Source organism: Otolemur garnettii, unplaced genomic scaffold (assembly GCF_000181295.1).
Source record: "Otolemur garnettii isolate 467f Iridium unplaced genomic scaffold, OtoGar3 scaffold00043, whole genome shotgun sequence".
In the NCBI taxonomy this organism is placed as follows: Eukaryota; Metazoa; Chordata; class Mammalia; order Primates; family Galagidae; genus Otolemur; species Otolemur garnettii.
Window position 1 is genome coordinate 4,874,199 of NW_003852438.1, and position 7,609 is coordinate 4,881,807.

General features: G+C 47.2%; 1 protein-coding gene across 2 annotated transcripts in view; it reads left to right on the forward strand.

Moving 5' to 3' along the window:
* Nucleotides 1-4,983: 4,983 nt before the first annotated feature.
* Nucleotides 4,984-7,609, forward strand: part of DIP2B (disco interacting protein 2 homolog B) — a 264,125-nt gene continuing 261,499 nt past the window's right edge. For both annotated transcript variants that reach the window (XM_023513708.1, XM_023513709.1), the window contains exon 1: nt 4,984-5,257. The gene's annotated coding sequence lies outside the window, so the exon portion shown is untranslated. The remainder of the gene's footprint in view (nt 5,258-7,609) is intronic.

The following is a 7,609-nucleotide window of genomic DNA, read 5'->3' on the forward strand; positions in this document are numbered from 1 at the left end:
AAAAAAAAAAAAAAAAACCAGTGATGGGGGCACCTGTACCTCAGTGGTTAGGGCATCGGCTGCCACATGCTCCATGACTGGTGGGTTTGAACCCAGCTTGGGTCTGCTAAACAAAAAAAAATAGTAGCCAGATGTTGTGGCAGGCACCTGTAGTCCCAGCTACTAGGGAGGCTGAGGCAAGGGAATCGTTTGAGCCCAAGAGTTTGAGGTTGCTGTGAGCTGTGATGCCATAGCACTCTAATGAAGGTGAGAGAGTGAGAGTCTATCTCAATAAAAAAGAAAATGTGGTAACACTTCAGTGAAATTTCATCCTCAAAGGAAGAGAACTCCGGTATCATCCATCTATTGCCTACAGATCCGAGTTCAGGCCCTCTGGGACTATGCAATCTTTTCCTTCAGGTCTAGAGATTATTTCTCTTGGATAAACAGCCTGGAGTTAAAAAACAAATTATCTTGTCTCCAACATATCCAATAGACTAAGGGGTCTCACAAAGTGTAGTACTTGCCTAAGTAGCATCAGCCTCACCACAGAACTTGTAAGAAACATAAATTATTGGGTCACATCCAAACCCTACAAAATCAGAAGTTGGGTTGTGTCTAGAAATTTGTGTCTCAATCGCCCAAGTTGGAGAGGTCCTGCAAAAGATAATGCTAGACACAGAAGTGTAAATGCAATGATATTTCTATTTAGCAAAGGAAATAGGGAGTGGACATTGTTTTTGAGCTTTTGCTTTGCAACAAATAAAATTTAGTAGCTTAAAATGGCAAATATTTATTTGCTGGTGACTCTGTAAATTGGCCATATGGACAGGGGACACCCACAGATTCATGATCAACTGGCAGTCCATGGCCTCTTTTATTTGCCTTGCAGTTGGTAGTTGTTGTCTGGGGTGATGATGACAATAGCTGGGCCATATCTTTCCTCATCTAATAGTCCAGCCTACATTTATTCACATGGTCTCAGTTTCCAAAAGCAGAAAGAGGGAGGCAAGTCCCAGTGCACAAGCACTTTCCAAGTCTGTGTGTTGTGTCTGATATTATCTCATGGTCATGTGAGAGAATGGTCTCATGGTCAAACGTACCATGTATGCAAGAGGGGTCTTCTTAAAGGCAGTGAATGGGGTAATGAATAGGGTTTGGGGGAATTACTACCATTTCTTTTTTTTTTTTTTTTTTTGAGGCAGCCTCAAGCTGTTGCCCTGGGTAGAATGCTGTAGCGTCACAGCTCACAGCAACCTCAAACTCCTGGGCTTAGGCAATTCTCTTGCCTCAGCCTCCCAAGTAGCCGGGACTACAGGTGTCCACAATAACACCTGGCTATTTTTCAGTTGTAGTTGTCATTGTTTGGCAGGCCCAGCCTGGATTTGAACCTGTCAGCTCTGGTGTATGTGGCTGGTGCCTTAGCCACTTGAGCTACAGGCACTGAGCCACTACAGTCATTCTTGCAAACCATCTTCCATACTGCCTGACAGTACTAGTGAGGACACCCTATTCTGGCAAGCGGAGTAACTTTGTTAGTTGTTTAGCAGTCCCTAGTTCAGATCTCTGGGAATGTCTTAATTATCTATTTTCCTTCATAGACATACCTAATATGTCCTTCTGCATATACCTAATTCACCTCTGTTCAATTATAGAGCTTTGGCAGCTGTCTTCCTGTTGATAACAGTTGGAAATTTACAGAGTGCTAAGCTTCTATTTATTTTTTATTTGTATATATTCATGGGGTACAAGGGAACTTTTGCTACATTGATAGATTGCACTATGGTAAAGTCAGATCCTCCAGTGCACCTGTCACTGGACCAACACACATTGTACCCACCAAGGAACCTCCCATCCTTTAGCTACCCACTCACCCTTGGAGTCTCCATTCTGTAGGGACTACTTTGGATTAGAGGCAGTTTTAAATCAGAGCCACTTGAAGTGAGGTTTGGAGTATCTTTGGGTGCAAAAACTTTAGTGAACATCTGGATTATTTAAGCCAGTCAATTCCACGTGATAACAAAGTAGGCAAGAGTTTAGCACAATGGCTCATGCCTGTAGTCCCAGAGCTTTGGGGAAGGCCAAGATGGGAGGATAACTTGAGGTCAGGAGCTCTCCAGGCCAGGAGTTCAAGACCAGCTTGGGCAATATGGTGAGAGTCTCATCTCTACAAAAATTTAAAAATTAGCTCTGGGCAGCGCCTGTGGCTCAAGGAGTAGGGTGCTGGCCCCATATGCTGGAGATAGTGGGTTCAAACCCAGCCCCAGCCAAAAACTACAAAAAAAAAATTAGCTCTGTGTGGTGGTGTGCTCCTGCAGTTCTAGCTACTCAGGAGAGAGACAGAAGGATCACTTGAACCCAGGAGTTTGAGGTTGCTGTAAGCTATGATTGCACCACTTTACTCCAGCCTGTGGAATAGACCAAAAGCCTCTCTTTCTACAAAAAAGAAGAAAAAAAGTGGGCAAAGATCTTATCTAGACCTGTGTTATCCAATATGAGAACCATTAACCACACGTTATTGAACACTTGACATGTGACTATTGTGAACTAAGATGTGCTTTTTTTTTTTGAGACAGAGGTTCAAGCTGTCACCCTGGGTAGAGTGCTGTGGCATCACAGCTCATAGCAACCTCCAACTCTAGGGCTTAAGTGATTTTCTTGCCTCAGCCTCCTAAGTAGCTAGGACTACAGGTCCCCGCCACAACACCTGGCTACTTTTTGGTTGTAGTTGTTATTGTTGTTTGGCAGGCCTGGGCTGGATTCAAATCCGCCAGCTCCAGTGTATGTGGCTGGCACCCTAGCTCCTATCCCATCTTGCTCTTGCTCAGGCTGGTCTCGAACTCCTGAGCTCAAGCAATCCTCCAGTCTAGGCCTCCCAGAGTGCTAGGATTACAGGTGTGAGCCATTCTGCCCAGCTTAAGAAACCACATTCTTTTTTTTTTTCTTTTGCAACAGAGTCTCATTTTGTTGCCCTCAGTGGAGTGCTATGGCGTCATAGCTTACAGCAACCTCAAACTCTTGGGCTCAAGTGATCCTCTTGCCTCAGCCTCCCAAGCAGCTGGGAGTATAGGTACCCGCCAGAACACCTGGCTATTTTTAGAGACTGGGTCTTGCTCCGGCTCAGGCTGGTCTCCAGCTAGTGAGTTCAGGCAATCCACCTGCCTTGGCCTCCCACAGTATAACAGACCAATTCTGTGAAGTTCTAGGTAATTTTTCCTTATGGTTGCAAGACGGCTGCTGTTGTACTAAACAGGACATCTAAAGACAGGAAGGAAATGAAAGGGGGGAGCTTTTCCTTGTTCATCTCTTATCAGGGAGGAAAATCCTCCCCAGATGCTCCCTGTTCAACAGCTCCTTCAGTGGATTGCACACCTCCCAAGGATGGTGGTGGTAAAGTGAGTATTTGGCCTACTCACCCTCAATAGGAGTTCGTGTGGTCTGCTGACAAGGAGAGAGGAGGGAAGAACTGTTGGAAGGATAAGCAAGAATGTCTATTGAGGCCCTTTTGGTAATGATTACCATGTAACAAATTACTCCAAGCTTAGTTGCATAAAGGGATGACCATTTTATCAAGGTTGCAGGAATGTGGACAGAGCAGGACAGAGATGGTTTGTTTTTGTTTCACATGGTCTGGGTGTTACCTGGGAAGTCTCAAATGTCCAGGGTCTGGAATCACTTGGAGGCTTCTTCACCCTGGGCCAGGATTACTAGAAGGTGGTGTGGCGAGGAGGTGTTGGGCAGAATCTCTTATATGACCTTCAATGTAGTCTGGGATTCTCCCAGCAAAGATGTTGCAGTAGGAGGGGAGGAGAGAGAAAAAGAGAAGAGAGTGCATCAGGAATCAGTCCTGAGAGGGAGTCTCTGGAAAACAGTATTTCAAGGAAAACCGTGGAAGTTGCATGGGCTTTTAGGACTTAACTTCGTAAATCACACAGTATTATGTCTGCCATATTCTCGTGATCAAAGCAGTCATGAGTGCATCTAGATGCAGGGGAGGGGACACAGACCTCATTTCTTGGTGGAGGAAGTGTTTTTGGTTTTTTTTTTTTGGCTGGGGCTGGGTTTGAACCTGCCACCTCCAGCATGTGGGGCCAGAGCCTTACTCCTCTGAGCCACAGGCACCGCCCCCTGGTGGAGGAAGTGTTAATAAATTTATAACTCTCATGAGGCTGAGGCAAGAAGATTGCTTGACTCCAGGAGTTTGAGACTGCTGTGAACTGATGCCCCGGCATGCCAGGCTGGACAGAGTAAGACTGTGGAACACCATTACATGATATGCTGAGAAAGATAAAAGGATGAAGAAAATACAAGTTCCCCTCTTGTAAAAAGAGAGAGAGAGAGAGAGAGAGAGAAAGAGAGAGAGAATATGAATGAGAATGAATGAGAATTAAAAGCATCTGCCAGACCAGTTCCTGGTAAAAAATGCACCTATGTTTGGACTCTCCTTATATTAAATTAAAAATTATTTTGGAACACCATTACATCATATGCTGAGAAGGATAAAAGGATGAAGAAAATACAAGTTCCCCTCTTGTAAATCGTTAGAAGTCTAGGCAATAGGAAGCAGATTCTCCCCTCTATTGTCCTTTTAAAAGCTGTAACGGAAACAGAGACAAAGCGCTCCTGGCAGATGGGCCCGGGAAGCCCCAGTGAAGGAGGTGGCCTGTGATCAGGTCCTTATACATGGGTAGGTGTCAATCAGGGGAAATGAAAAGGAGGACAAAACAAAGATATGTTTCTAATTCTAGTAGTGGAAAAAGTAAGGTCCGGGACCCCTGAAAACTTGCTCGAGAGTTCAGAAAGGTAAATGCTATGTGTCCACACTGTGGTAAACCCGACGTCCACACCCTGAGCCCATTTCGCGTGGGAGAATTCGGGCGGAGGGTGCGGGCCCGCTGTCTCAGAACCTGACCAGTAGAGGGCGCTACAAGCATGCGCGTCCTCAGCCCATCCGGGCTGCGGAGGCGGTGCGTCCTCCCGGCCCGGGGCGGGCCGGCCGCGCTCACGTGACCCTTGCTCATGGCGGCGGCAGCGGCGGCGGCGGCGGCAGCAGTAGCGGCGGCGCTCGCGGGGCTAGGCGGACGGAGCCGGATCTTGTAGCCGGGGTGTGGGCCGGCGTCAGTCGTCCCTCCTTCGGCCCCCTCTCTAGTCTTCCGGAGTGTGGCTGGCGGGGCCGGGGTGGCGGAGCGAGGCCTGGAGCCGTCGCCAGCCGCGGTGGCGGCGCTGCCGCCTGAAGTGCGGGCGCAGCTGGCGGAGCTGGAGCTGGAGCTCTCAGAGGGTAGGAGCCGGGCGGGGGGCGGGCGCCCCGGGGCCCTGCGGATCGCAGCGAGTCAGAGACAGGTCCCCGCCGCGCGCTCTGGCGGCCGTGCGGCAAGGGGGACGAGGGTGCAGGAAATCTGGCCTGGCTCTCCACAGCCATCCTCTGTCCTTTCCCACCCCGCTAAGTGCTTTCCCGTGGCTTTCATTGTTTTCCTTTGGAGGGGGCTAAGCAAGGGCTTGGGGGAGAGGTCCTTCGGGTCCGGGCTGTTCCTGCGCTTCTTGTCCCCCCAAACCCGAGACAAAGCTGCGCCCTCCGTCTTCTGACCCGGCGTCTGGGCAAGTAGGGTGTGGGGGAGGGCTGCGAGGAGGGTGGCTGTCAGCTTTCTCCTTTCCTCCTCTCCCCTTTAGGAGGAGGGCCCCATGCCTTGTTTCAGCCTCTCCGTTCCCCTTCAAAAAGAGAGAAAGACACATGGGAAATCCACGGGAGCATTTCTTCTCCCCTCTTTAACAATGTAAGATTCCTCCTTAGTGACAGGACAGAAGGTGGAAGTGGGTGAGCCGTTGAGGGTCCTTAGGGAGATTAGACGCAGTGGCATTAATCCAGAGAGACACACACGGTGCTGCTTTAAGATCACCTTTGTCATAGGGTTTTTTCCCTGGTGCCTGTATTCGGGCTGAATTTTCCGCACCTGATCACCTTTTGGAGTCTTTCTAGAGGGAAGGAGAGGTGACTGTTGGTTACCTGCAAATCCTGGCAGGCACTTTTTCTTTTGACAATGGATTGGTACGCGGAAGCTTAGATTAATTTGGGAATTTTTTTAAAAGTGGAATAAATCAAGCCACAGTTATTAGAGAAAGTCCCTTGGACAACAATGACAGAAACACAATGCTCTGCTGTGGGCCTGTGATCAGGCTTGTTGGGCAGTTGTGATCAGTTTTCTGTAAAGTTCCTGTTTTTATCACAGGCCGCCTCTGAGACAAAAGCAGCATTTTCTCCGAGCTTGGTATCAGTACTTTGGTAGTGTCCCTAGAGTTGCATATTCTTACTGACTTCCTTGCCAAAGGAGCTTTTCACTAGCATTTTTCAAGTGGATCAAAAACTGTTGATTGGAAAAGAAGACTCTGACCATTTCCCAGGAGAGTTCTGATTTTTTGTTTACTTCCTGGGAGAGTTCTGATTTTTTGTTTACTTATCAAGGCATGTGGTTCCCTCCACCCCCTTTCAGAATCCTTTACAATGAAAAGCCAGAAGTTGATTTGAGCGTTCAAAATCCAGTTGGGCATTGAAGGAAATAATTATCTTTAATAACCCTATTAGGTTTTCCCTATGTATAGGGGAGGTGCTGTTTTCACCTGCACTTAATTACCAACATATTATTTTTCAATTAATCAGTTGGGAAGTTATTCTTTGGCCAGCCCCCAGAATTGCTGAGGGTAGATGAGTTTGCTTCTGCGAAGTATTTAGGAAGATAGGAATCCTTTTGGCTTGTCTCTCTGTTGTATCCTTCATTGAAATATTCACCAGGTGCACCCAGTTGCATTTGGTTCAGTAGATTTACATTTTGTGCCTACTATGGGCAAGGGAACAGAGATAAGCAAGATACTGTGATAGCTTTCAAAGAGCTCTGAGTCTGGTAGGGAAATCACTTAAAAGTGCCAAAAAAACAGTGTCTAAGAGCACGATAGATCATGTACAGAGGGGACCTTCTAAGAAAAGAGGAAGATACCTGCCTTGTCACTTTTGTCAGAAAAAAATGGCAGAGAATTATAAATACAAGATTGAATTGTGTGGCTAGTAGAAAGGGCTGTGATTTAACCTGTGCAACTCAGTCAGAAGTGTGAAGCAAAGAAGGGTGTTTCTGTACGTCTGTAGCATGTCAGTAGGAGCTCAAGTCTTTTTGTGTCAAAGTCCAAGAATGACAGCTGGAAAGGTATTGATAAAATAATACTTAGAACAAGGGATCCTCCCTTTTCTTGTTTGAAAACTTCTCAGAGCATAAAGAATACATGCGGTCACATCCTCCCTTTTTCCTTCCTATTTTATCATGTGTCTCTGGTCCTATAACCATGGTATGGGGTCCATCATGAAGATGAGGACATATGGTGGCGCCTGTAATTCAAGCGGCTAAGGTGCCAGCCACATACACCAAAGCTGGTGGGTTCGAATCTGACCCCAGCCTGCCAAACAATGACAACTACAACCAAAAAATAGCTGGGCATTGTGGCGGGTGCCTGTAGTCCCAGCTATTCTGGAGGCTGAGGCAAGAGAATCACTTAAGCCCAGGAGTTTGAGGTTGTTGTGAGCTGTGACGCCACCACACTCTACCCAGGGCTACAGCTTGAGGCTCCGTCTCAAAAATAAATAAATAAA